Below are 13,628 nucleotides of genomic sequence, written 5' to 3'. Positions count from 1 at the left end.
ACTTTATGCCCCCACCAACAAGGTATGAGAATTCTCATCACTCTGTATCTTCAGTGATAACTACCATTTTTAGTGTTTTTAATTTTAGCCATTCTAGTGGGTTTGTAATGGCATGCCATCATGGTTTTCAATGAATTTCTCTAATGACAAATGAACATCTTTTCATATGCTTAGCAGCCATTCATATATATTCTTTTATGAAATATCTGCTTAAATAATTACTGTTTTACTTGGTTCCTTGCCTGCTTATTATTGAATTCTATTTTTAATACATTCTGTATATCAGTATATACTGTTAGGTATAAATGTTTTACTTTTGTTTCATATTAAATAATCATCTACTTCAAGGTAGAATTTTATAATTTTTGATTTTATGCTTAGGTATATCATCCATTTCTAGCTGAGTTTTGTGTATATTGTGATGTGTAAGGGTCAAGGTACAGTTTTTCATACGGATCTCAAGTTGTTCCAGCACCATTTATTGAAAAGGCTACCATTTCCCACTGGCAACTTGGTTGAAAATCAGTTGAACATGTATATGTGGGTTTCTTTCTAAACTTTCTATTCTGTTCATTTGAACTACTTAGCCATCCTTACACCAATAATGTACCATCTTGATGATGGGAGCTTAACAGTAATTCTTGCATTCAGGCAGAATAGTACTCCAATTTGGTCCTCCCTTTGAAATGTTGTTTAGCAATTCTAGGTCATTCAAATTTTCATATTAATTTTAGAGTCAGCTTGCACATTTCTACAAAAGTATTCTTTTTCAGGACATTGTAACAATCCACGTAAAGTAATCAACAAACCTCCAGTCTCCTTAGGAACACCTTAGGTAATGCGAAGGCCAACGGCTACTGAGAACGTTTCTAACTTACAAATACTTATGATGACTTTAATCTCTACTAAGTATTTTGTAAGAGTTTTGAAATGATAACTGGGAGACTGGGTATGAAATATTCTTAAAACAGCCAAGTGTTTTGTGTGTATGTATGTGTATATGTATACACCACATACAAAGACAAGGAGAGAGTCAGACAGAGAGAAAGAGAGAATCAATCTTTTCAATGAGTACATGTGAATATATTGCTGAAAGACCAGTCCTGTAGAATTTGTAACAGTTAACAAAGGGCCCATAGAAAATACACTGAAATGATGGGCATTCAAGTTTAGTAACACTTGATGGTAAGGGAAACTGTTATGCATTTGGGCCAAATCTGTATCTCTATGTGTGACATTGAGTTCAATTTTTCTGTGCTTCATCTTTCAGGAAAAATCACCTTAACTTACTTACGAATTCTTCTTGAAGGAATCCTAAAATTAAAAGAAATCCTATCATATTAATATGAACTGTTTCACATGTTCTGATTTTGTTCAATTTTCTTTATGTATAAATCACTAGTATTTCTTAGAGTTTAGGTTTAAATACCCACTGTTATATGTCTTTATTCTCTCTCCTATAGGCCCCCTCCACTGACAAATTAGTCAAGAAAATTCCAATTTGTATTTTTTATGGTTCAGGTTCTCTCGGGATAGGCCATAATATCCTATTAGACACAAGTGGTGCAGTGACAAGGAAGATAAAGAGGTTCTGCTCTGTGCTTTGAATGCTGCTCTTTTTATTAAGAATGTGACAGTTGGATGGACCTATGAAACGTGAAAAGCCACTTCTGAAATCCTTTGCTTGCCCATTCTCTCTGATGTAGGATATATGTGCATGTTTTGGCTCTGAGCCAAAAGACTTAGCACTGTCACAAAGTAAACTGACATTTCCATAGCCATCACCATATTGAAATGTATCGATGTAAATTTTTAAGTGAAGCCTCTGTAACCCTATCTATCTTGTCATTCTTTAGTAGAAGAGTCTTGTTCCTACAGGATGATGTTAAGTTCTACACAGCAGATGGAGTTCATGAGCGAACTCGCTCTTGTGAGGACCAAGGCTAAGGCCCTACTTTATTGTGTGAAATTGGCCATTTGACAAAGTAGAGTGCATGCAGAGTGTATCACAATCTCAGAGGTCTGTGCACTGTTTGGTGAGGAACTGTAGAGATAACCGGGAACATTCAGCTTAGGGATGACCTGTAGATAACATGATGATGGTCTTTACAAACTGTACGCACGTCCATGTGGGAGAATGATTTGGAAATCAATCAAAGGAGTTTATTTTCAGATACGACTGAAAGTTTCTTTGGTAATAATTAGAATAAAGCAAGGAGTTAGAATGCCATTATTAATGGACTGAGTATGGGATTTGTAGTCAGATAAAGAATGGGTATTATATCCGGGTCCCATCACTTACTAACTTTGTGACTTAAGACAAGTTACTTGAAATGTTTGAGCTTCAGATTCCTTGTCTGTAAAATGGCCTGTTAGAGTTGTATTGTGAAAAGTATGTGACATAGTGTATGTGAAGCACCTGGAATGGTGCTCAGCTGATGGGACCTTCTTCCCTCTCTGTCACTGAAGGATTTCCAACTGAGTCAAATGCTCATGTGGGGAACTGAGGCAGGAACTTTCCCAGGCCTCATAGGAAACTGGACCAGATTATCTCTAAGGTTTCTTCCAACTCTGTAATTCTGACTATTGTATTTTAATTTGTATTTGATTAGTTTTGTTCTCAAATCAGTCAGTGTGAAATAATAATAATATGGTGTATATGTCTGTGCAAAAATATTCACTTCAAAATATTTAATGATCATTAAAATGGGTAACTATAGAATGTCACAAAAAATATACTCACAAACTCAGATGATTAACAACACTAAAATCCGATCATGTTTCCTCTGTATATTTATTTTAATAATTTACGCTTGACTTGTGAGTTTAGAGTGAATGCCAGAATCCATTGGTATTCAGCACTTGCAGTCAATCTCCAGCTTCAGGAAGTCATAAAGTATAAGGCACACAGTATTGGGTCTGCTCAATTGTCCATCTGACTATTCTGACAGCAGCAAAAAGATTTGGTATGTGAAGAAATGCAAGTTGCCCTCATAAGGTTAGGAACCAAGTTTGACTCTCCTTATTCAGCTATTTTATATCTTACATCAGTGAATTGATCTAAACTTTTGCTGATCCTTTCTACATTTTTAGTCTATAAAACATTTTCATGACCAATGTCTCCAGTGCAAAGTAGTACTTTCCTTTTTTATCTACAAAAATGGCCTGCTTTCAGAATGTCCCTGGTCCTGATATTAGATTAATATGTGGATTTTAGTGGAAAACACCTCTATATTTTTTTCGATCGAAATCAATCCTTATAGATTTCTGTTTGACATTCCAGACTGAAGATTCCAAACCATTTCCAATCAGGCTAAGTTTCCGCATCTTCATGCAACATATGCCGTGTGGATAGTCATGATTTTTTTCAAGATTAAGTTTCTCTTCTTTTTTTGGCCTCTGGATTTCCTGACACTGTTTAGTATTTTTGTGGCTTCTCTGGCTGCCCCTATTTCCAATCGTTTACCAAACATCTCTGCTGGGATGCCCTGTAGGAACCTTAGTGGTCAAATTCAGCACACCCAAGCTGAGTTCGTCTCTCTGATCTGCCTAAACCTGTTCCTCCCTCTGTATTCCCTTTCCATCGTCCTTATGACAGAATCCTAGGATCATCTGCAACTACTCCACATATTTACCCACATAGTTCTCATTTCTGCTACTCTTCATTCCTTTCTATAGATTCAAGTTACCATCCAGCATCATTTCACATTTTGTGTAAGACAGATCTGGTAGCAATGAACTTGATTCTTTCTTTGCCATCTCAAATCTGCTATTGAGACCATATAGTGAATTTTTCTTTTCTGTTATTGCTCCTTTTAACTATGTCTCCTTTGGACCAAGTGTTATTTTTTTAATTAAAATGGCTGAATTTTTTATAACTCCATTTTAAATTTATTTATTTTTGTTGTTGGTTCATGATTTCTTGCATTTTTAATGGTTGCTGTCCCTTTCCTTTATCTCTTTGGACATCCTAAAAATACTTAGAGATAATTTTGAGATGCTTCTATTATTTGCACCCTATTGACAGTGAATTTATTTGACAATTAAGTGTGTTACCATCTTTCTTAGAGTGTTCTTTGTGTCCTTTGGAATTTTCATTTTCAGACACATTTTCAGTAGCTTTTCTTTTGCCCCCCCATCCCTCTGTTTAACAATCCTTATCTAAGCACCTTTGTGGTTGCCTCCCCCTGGGCTCTGACTACCCAGGGGTCATGGCTCTTCCATCTCAGAGAGATAATGGGGAATTGGCAGATACTGTCACTAAAACAATGAGATATGTGTCCCCTTTCTTAGACCCTGAGGATTTCTTTGTTTCCCCCAACCAACCACATGTGTACAAGCTTTATATAAAATCAAAGAATTAGGCACTGGCTACAGCCTTTTTCAGCCTCCTTTCACAGGAAGTTCACTCTGCCAGGGACCCTGATTTCATTCAGTGAACTTGACTGAGATTTCTAGCAGCATATTCAATGTTCTCCTTTCTGTTCCCCTGTAGGCACTTAATTCCCAGCTTCCTTGATCTGCTTGAAGACCTATAGCTAGCTCAACATGGCCAGGGTTTCAAGACTACATAGCATTATATGTGTTTGTAATGTTTCTGGTTCACAGTTATTTTTATATTATTTTTCAGTGTGCTATTTTAAATTATATGTATTTATTTTTTCAAATCTAACTTGAACTTGGACTGAAATCACAAAATGGTCATACCATAGAAGTGTCTTTCAAATCTGACCCCTTCTCTCCATATCCACTGCTACATCACAGCTCAACAGTGCTACTGTAGCCGCCTTCCAACTGCTCTCCCTGTGAGTAAATATCTTCTATTCCCACCTAACCTCCAAGAGCTACTTGGAGTATTCTTTCTAAAACACAGTGTTTTGCTGCCTTAAACATACTTGTAAGAAAAATCCAAATGTGTTAGCATGGACTACAAGTTCTTTCCCTTTCTTGCCTTTGTTCTTCACTGTCTTATCTTAGTTTCACTTCCAGTGAAACCTTCCTCTACCTCCACAAAATATATGTTGCCCCCACTGAAATTTTTACTGTCCACAGCTCTTACAGAATTCCTTTACCCCTGTGACACTGTGTTGATCTGAAATCCTCCAGGATTTTTCCAACAGAAATCCTTCCTCCAGTTGGAAAAATGCCTCATCCTGGCTAAATATAACTCATTTCATAAAATTTTCTCTAAACACCTCAAGCAATGTTAAGTGTTTCTTTCTCTCCATTCATAGTATTTTTCATACCTTTAACATGATACTTGGCACACTGAGTTCTAATTATCCTTTTACATATTTGCCTCCTGTAACATCTTTGCAAAGCAAATACGATTTTTCTTAACATGATGGAAAGTTTTAAATGAACAACAAATTTCTTTCCTCATAAATTTGATAAGGAAATAAGCAGTCAGTTATTTTTACCTCCATGTTTACCTAGAAACCATTATAACTCAAAACACGGTGGAAAAGATTATTCTTTACTTTTGTAATGATGTCATAATTGAGGGTTGCATGCATGATCAAGAACTTGGCACCCAGGGACTTCCCTGTAGGTCCGGTGGTTAAGATTTCGCCTTCTAATGCAGGGCAATGATCATTGGGCAATGATCCCTGGTTGGGGAGCTAAGGTCCCACATGCCCCACGGCCAAAAGACCAAAACATAAAACAGAAGCAATATTGTAACAAATTCAATAAAGACTTTAAAAATGGTCCACATCAAAAAAAAATCTTAAAAAAAAGAACTTGACACCCAATAGTCAGAGCAATAACTATCATTATGTCCTGAATGTAAAAGTAGAGCTATAAGCTTTCATGTGTGTATCAAATAGTAAAATCACACTCTAAGTTTTATTAGACAGGCATCAGCATACAGCTAAAGTTGACTATACAAGGAGTCCCAGCACACCATAAACGTGCATTCAATACATAAAATTTACAACTCTACTTTGGTCATTTATTTGAACAATATTTATAGGTAAGCTATGATAAACCTAACCTAAGCATTTAATTAAGAATTATATTATTTTCTGCCTTAGAATTTAAAAGCTATCAAAGGATAACCAACTCATTGATTTTTACAGAATGTCTTCTGTCTCCATAGTTAAATTTGCCAGAGTCTCAAAAGAATACAGTCAGTCATTCCATCTTTTGGAGCAATACTCCAAGTAGTTGGTAAGATAAGATGTGTTCTCAGTGATGATAATGGTTATTCATTGAGTAATTCATTTATTTATTTAGCAAGTACTTACTGAATGTTTAGTGCATGCCACAAAGTACCCTAGGTTCTGGGGTAGGACAGTAAACAGAAGAGTTACAAACAAATCCCTGCCATCGTGGAGCTGACCCCTCTAGTGGGGGAGGGGAGGTGGCAAATGATGAATGAATAAATGGTTATGTTACTACACAACAAAAAAATAATAAGATGGTGATGAACACTGTAGAGAAAAGTATAGCAAGGAAGTAGGTAAGGCAAGTCACAGAGGATTGGGGGGGACGATTTGGCATTTTAAATAGAAATGCCAGGAAGACCCTTACTGAGAAGGTGACATTATAGCAAAGTTGGAAGTCTTGGGGGGAACCAGTCATATGGATTTCTGGGGTAAGAATGTCCAACAAAGGGAAGAGCAGTACAAAGACCTGCTTTATTTTAATTTTTCTAGCAATTATTACAACCTAATATACTATACTTTTCTTATTTATCTTATTATCTCCTTTCTCCACTAGAATAAAAATTCCATAGAGGCAGAAAATTGAATCTGTTGTTTCTTTTTTCACTGCTACATCCCTAACGTCTAAAACAGTGCCTGGTTTATGGCAGGCACATAGTAAACACATGATAAATATTTATTGAATGAATGAAGTGTGGTATGTGTTATAATATCTGATATGTACTCTATTTGATAAAACCTTAAATTTTTCTCATTTTCTCTTGATGCATCATCATCTTCTCCCTCACACTGCATCCTGAAAGGGTCTTGGGGATTAGTCCTTGAACTCGTTCTTTTCTTCTTGGCACTTACTCCCTAAGTAATCTAATCCAGTCCCATTATCTTAGATGCATGTATATATTCTTGACTCCCAATATGTATCTTCAGCTCCAGTCTCTCCCCAAGACTCCTAATTCATGTATCTAATCAACTACTTGACATTTTCATTTGGATGGCAAACATCCCCAAGTTAGGATATCTATAATCAAACTCTTGATTCTTCTCACACATGATCCTCTACCAGTAAAAAGGACCTCCTTTTCTCAGGTTTCCCCCAGCCAAATTGGCATCATCCTTGACTCCTCTTTCTTTCCTACCTTGCATCCAACCTAACAGCACATAATGTTGCCTCTAGTTTCAAAAAGACTCCATATCTGATGAGTTCCCAACATATTTACTTCTACCACCATAGTCCAGGCCACCAACATCATGCTCCTAGATTACCGTAAAAATGCCCTAACTGGTGTTCTGCTTTCACTATTGAACCCACAGAGTTCATCTCCTCACAAAAACTGGTGTAAAAATTTTAAAACATAAATAAGGTCATGTCACTTCCATGCCGAAAACTCAACAATGGCTTCCAATCTCCCTTAAGAAAAATCTAAACTCTTTACCATAGCCTACAAGACCCTGCATGACTGGCCTTTGTCTCTCCTGACCCTTTGTCTCTTAGTGTCTCTTTTCTCCTTGATCCTCTGTTTCATTCATGTTATCCTTCTAACTACTCCCGAAACACACAAAGTATGTTACTTACCTTAGGGGAACTTTCAGTTTCTTCTGCCTGGAATATGCCTCCACCATGAATTTTCATGACTTACTCTTAATTTATTCAAGTCTCTCTTTTTTTTTTTTTTTTTTTTTTTTTTTTTGCGGTACACGGGCCTCTCACTGTTGTGGCCTCTCCCATTGCAGAGCACAGGCTCTGGACGTGCAGGCTCAGCGGCCATGGCTCACGGGCCCAGCCGCTCCGCGGCATGTGGGATCTTCCCGGACCGGGGCACGGACCTGTGTCCCCTGCATCGGCAGGCAGACTCTCAGCCAGTGCGCCACCAGGGAAGCCCCAAGTCTCTTCTTAAATATCACCTTTACAGAGAGGCGACCCCTGAGTACCACATATTACAGTAACCATTCCACCCCTATTTACAAACCTCAGTCACTATCTCTTTTTCCTTATTTGGCTTCACGACACCTATTAAATATCTGGATTGTATGATTTGTTCACTCATTTATTGTCTCATTTATTGACATTCCTCCTTTTAGAATGTCAGCTTCATGAGGGCAGTTAATTTGTATGCTTTATTCATTGCTGTATCCCTACCATCTGAGTCCTTGGTACAAATATTCAATAAATATTTGCTGAAACGCTGACTATCACACATCCTTTTCCACATGCTTCTTGACTCCAATAAGAATAAGAAACTTAATATAACAGGTATCTTTACAAGTCAGATCCATATTGGCTAAAAAACACTCTTGTGCCGTGTGCTGACTAGATAGGTATTGAGGATACAAAGATGAACCAAAAGAGTCCCTGTCTTCAAAGAGCTTATAGCCCAGTGAAAAGGCAAACACATAGGCACATTATGACTTGTATGTAGTCAGCTTTCTGTGGTGGACAAGTCCTCTCTTGTTTGTGCAACTTGGGGCCAGGGACAGTGACTATTTTTCCTCCACCAATCAGAATGTGCTAAGAATTCTAATCCAAGAAAACACAATCCCATGTGAGGGCCAGGGAAGGAGTAGTCAGTCCATTTGAAAATGGACGAATGGTCAAAAGTGTTTCTTCTTGAAGTCATGTACAAGCTTTCACTAGGATTTAAAAGATTTCCAATAAAACTTCATAGAGAACACAAATACTGAGCAAAGGCTTGTGGAAGATGACAGTGTAAAATATGTCTTAACACCAAGGGCTGGAGCCATGGCTCAAGTTGCTTGTTTACATTTGCTAGGAGGCCCACACTTGCTTTGAATTTGTACCTGAGACGTATCCAAAGTATTAAGTGATTGGATCAGAATTCTACCCTGGATCACAATTCCACTGTTTCTGTGTCGAATGTCCAAACCAGACCCTGTTTCCTTTATGTTAATCTTTCTGTCCGTCTAGTGATCTGTTCTTCCATCCAACCATCCTCTATCTAGCTACTATTTAGTTAATGTTTACTGGTGCAATCAGATACAGAGAAGCTCAGTATAGTCAGGATACACTATATACACAGATATTTACTAGATCTTGGGGATACCAAGATGAACAAGGCATAGAATTGGTGAATAAAATAGACACTGTTCTTATACTCAAAGCACTCAGAGTCTAAAGAAGAAAGCAGACTAATAAACAAGCACTTACAGTTCAATGTGGTAAGTGCTGATGATATAGGGTGTTATGGGAGCACAAAGACAGGTCTCCTAACCCAGTCTGGAGATACAGGAAAGACGTTTGAGAAGTAGGATGGCTAGAAATTGGAAGTTAGCCAGGGTGGAGATAGATATTGCAGCAAGTAGGAGAAATCTATAAAGACCTAGAGTTAAGAGAGGATATATTTGGGAAATAAAAGTAGTCCACTGGAAAGAATGCTGACACTTTCTTTGTTAAGGGTTTGGGGTTTGTCAAAAAATCAAAAACATGGGCAAAATAGTGAGAATTAAAACTAAACTAGGCAGGTACTGTAAGTGGAGCTCTACTGCAATGACTTGGAAGGCAGTTGCCATGCTCAATTTTTTAGCTTTGTTTCAATAGTTTCTTATGAGCTTTTTTTTTTTTTTTTTTTTGCGGTACGCAGGCACTGTTGTGGACTCTCCTGTTGTGGAGCACAGGCTCCGGATGCGCAGGCTCAGCGGCCATGGCTCACGGGCCCAGCTGCTCCGCGACATGTGGGATCTTCTCAGACCGAGGCATGAAGCCGTGTCCCCTGCATCAGCAGGCGGACTCTCAACCACTGTGCCACCAGGGAAGCCCTCTTATGAGCTATTTTGAAATGAGTTCATATTTAGGGCTTATTAAACATCTGAGGTCATGCTAACATTTTGTCCTTAGCTCAAAGCAAAATGTACCTAGAGAAGAACTTACCCTTTAGATTTGAAACTGAAAGGCATTACAAAAGGAATTTAATCTGTGTTTCTCATATATTTACTCTTAGTCAAAATGTTGTTTAATAAAAGCTATTTAATTCTCCAGAAGACTAATTAGCTGCTGGTAGGCTTTTTAGAGAAGAATCACTGATTTTGTAGGATCATACAAGATTCAGTCAGGGATTTGCAGCTTTTTCCTGATCCTACCACTGACTCACTTCAGGCCTATCTTTAAACCTTCGTCCTGTATGAGGTCAAAATCTTTCTTCTTACAAAGAGAACAAAATTTGGAGCTTCTAGAAGTGACTGCTCCGTTGATACAGGTATCAGTGATTTATTCAGAAAGTTGGACGTTCAGATTGCTCATGAATAGAGGTGACTTACAGAGTACGAGCTAAGTTCTAACGTGGAAAACTGAGCTAGCAGTAAAGGAACTCTCCAAAAATTCAACCAGCCCTAGGAGACGCATGTTATAATCTGACAAACAGATAAATTAGATAGTAGTTGGCCCTGGAATTTGTAATTGTTTGGCAGTTTTGACATCCAAGATTTCAAACCATAGTGAAAAGTCCTTGAGTACTGGGCTGGGGGCACAGTCTAAGGCTCAGTCTTGACATCACAACAGGAGAACATCAAAGACCAAACAAAATTCCACCTTAAGGAATGAGGAAAGTTGGTGAGAGCAGTGATTTGGTAACAACATGGACATACACTAATATCCTCTAAAGAAACCAGATCCAAAGATTATTTATCAGTGAGGAAGATTTGGAGAGCAAAATGAGAAATTAATCATGGTAAGTGGGCAACCAGTTCCCAGGTCTGCTGATTTCTGATTCTGGGGCAGTATATTAGTCAGGGTTCTCCAGAGAAAGAGATACAACAGGCTATGTGTGTGGATGTATATCTGTGTGTGTATACACATACATATGTGCATATATATATATATGTGTGTGTGTGTGTATAGAGAGACAGAGACACAGGGAAGAGCTGCGAGGGTCTGCTGATGTAAGTGTTAATCTCATCTAAAAAACACTTCCCAGAAACATCCAGAATTATGGTTAACCAACTATATGGGCACAATAGCCCAGTCAAATTGACACATAAAATTAATCATCATAGGCAGTGACTTAGATTTTAAGGGCCTTCTAAATAGTTAATGGGGACGAGGATAAAACCTTTAGAATCCTTCTAATTGATTTTAAGGAAGTACCTTACCTTTCTAGTTAATGTAGCTTTATTATCAATAGACATAACAGGAATCATTTTTGAAAAACCCCTGTGTATCACTCCCTAGTTCTAATCAACCACTAGTACACTTTCTATCTCTATATACTTTCCTATTGTGGATTTTCATATGAATTTAATCATATAATATGTGGTCTTTTGTGACTGGCTTCTTTCACTTAGCATTGTTTCAAGGTTCATCAAAGTTGTAGCATATATCATTACTGCAGTCCTTTTTATAGCCAAATAATATTCCATTGTATGGATATACCAATTTTTTTATCCATTTGTCTGTTGATAGGCATTTGGGTTGTTTCTAAATTTGGCCATTATAAATAATGCGGTCATAAACATTTGTGTATAAGTTTTTGCATGGACATGTTTTCATTCCTCTTGGGTCTATACCTAGGAGTAGAATTCCTGGGTCATATGGTAACTCTACATTTAATCATTTCAGGAGTTGCTAGACCATTTTTCAGTTTTTGCACCATTTTACATTCCCACCTACAGTGTATGAGGGCTCCAATTGCTCAGCAACATAACATTGCTATACTTATTACTTTCCCATCTGTCATCATTTCCTTAGCCCATTACAGCTTTATTCCCATCCACTTCTTTGTAGTGTTTTTGGTAAACATATTACACATATATTGCATTTCTATATGTAATAGGCCCAACAATATGCTATATGCATATTATTTTATACAATTGCTTTAAAATCAATTAAGATAAGAAAGAAAAATATGCATTTATATTGTCTTTTATAATTACATGGTTATATTTACCAGTGCACTTTCTTTGTTCCTATGGATTTCAATTGTCATCTGGGATCATTTGTTTTCAAACTAAAGAATTTTCTTTATAATTACTTGTAAGGCAAGTCTGCTAGCAACATATTCGACATTTTTTTTCCTTTATTTTGTTTTTATTTGTGATTAGTAACTTTGTTGGTTATAGGATTCTTGGTTGGCAGAGTTTTTTCTTTGAGCACTTATCCCACTGCCTGTTGGCCTATGTTGTTTCTGCTTAGAATTCACCTGTTAATCTTATTGGGGTTCCCTTGTAAGTGACATGTCATTTATCTCCTGATTCTGTCAAGATATTTTCCTTGTCTTTGACATTCAGCACTTTTACTATGATGTGTCTGTTTGTGGGTTTATTTGTGTTTATACTACTTAGAAGTTGTTAAGCTTCCTAAATGCGTAGATTACTGTTCTTCAGTGAATCTGGGACATGTTCAGCCATCAGTTCTTTTCAGTAGTATCTCTTCTTGTCCTCTTTCCTCTTCTTTTGGTAATCCCATTATGTGTGTACTGGTATGTTTAATGATGTCTGACACTTCTCTTAGTGCCTGTTCATTTTTCTTCCTCCATTTTTTCTCCCTATTTTTTGGCTTCCGTAATCTCTGTTGATCTATCTTCATGTCTAATAATTCTCTCTTCTGCCAGTTCAAATCTACTGGTGAGACCCTGTAGTGGATTTTTACTTCAGTTATTGTAATACTTTTCAACTCCAAAATTTCCATTGGTTCTATTTTAAAATTTCTATCCCTTTATTGATAGTCTCTATTTGATTTGCCATCTCATCATACCTTCTTCCTTCACTCCTTTAATCATGTTTATTTTTAGTTCAGTGAGCATATGTATAATGGCTGCATTGACATTTTTCTGTTTAATCTGACATCTAGTAACTCTCACAGTTTTTGTTGCCTCCTTTTCCCCCAGTGTCTGAGTCATACTTTACTATTTCTTTGCATGCCTTGTAAATTTTGTTGGAAACTGGACATTTTAGATAATGTTGTAATTGTAGGTATGGTCCCCCACTCTGGGAAATACTATTGTTACTTGTTTGTGTAGTCATGGAATGTGTTATTTTAGAGAGATCTATTCTCCTCACGCCCACACACACAATGTTAAGCCTCTACTATTGCTTCTCTGAGTGTCACAGCTTTGATTATGCCCACAGTAACCCTGTAATGACAGCAGTATGGGTAGGGCCCTCATACTATCTTTCCTTAAACACACTTAGCTATTAAATTCACTAATTACAGGCTAAGGTTGCTTCATTGTTTTCAACAATACCCTGGAGCATAACTTCACACACACACACACACACACACACACACACACATTGTGAAACAATAACCACAAAAAAACTAATTCAAAATTTTACAATATTGAATATATCAAAGGACAAGATGTAATTCACCTGTTTTTTTGTAATGCTGTTTAAACCCTCCAGACCCTGCATTCATCACACAGAAATGTGTAGGCAAACAGATTACAGCAAAGATTACTTAGATCCATACCTTCTAATGAAAAAAAAAAAAACCAAAACACTGAGAAACCTATT

This window comes from Mesoplodon bidens, assembly GCF_964165515.1.
Source record: "Mesoplodon bidens genome assembly, chromosome: X".
In the NCBI taxonomy this organism is placed as follows: Eukaryota; Metazoa; Chordata; class Mammalia; order Artiodactyla; family Ziphiidae; genus Mesoplodon; species Mesoplodon bidens.
Note: the sequence above shows the minus strand (reverse complement) of the source record.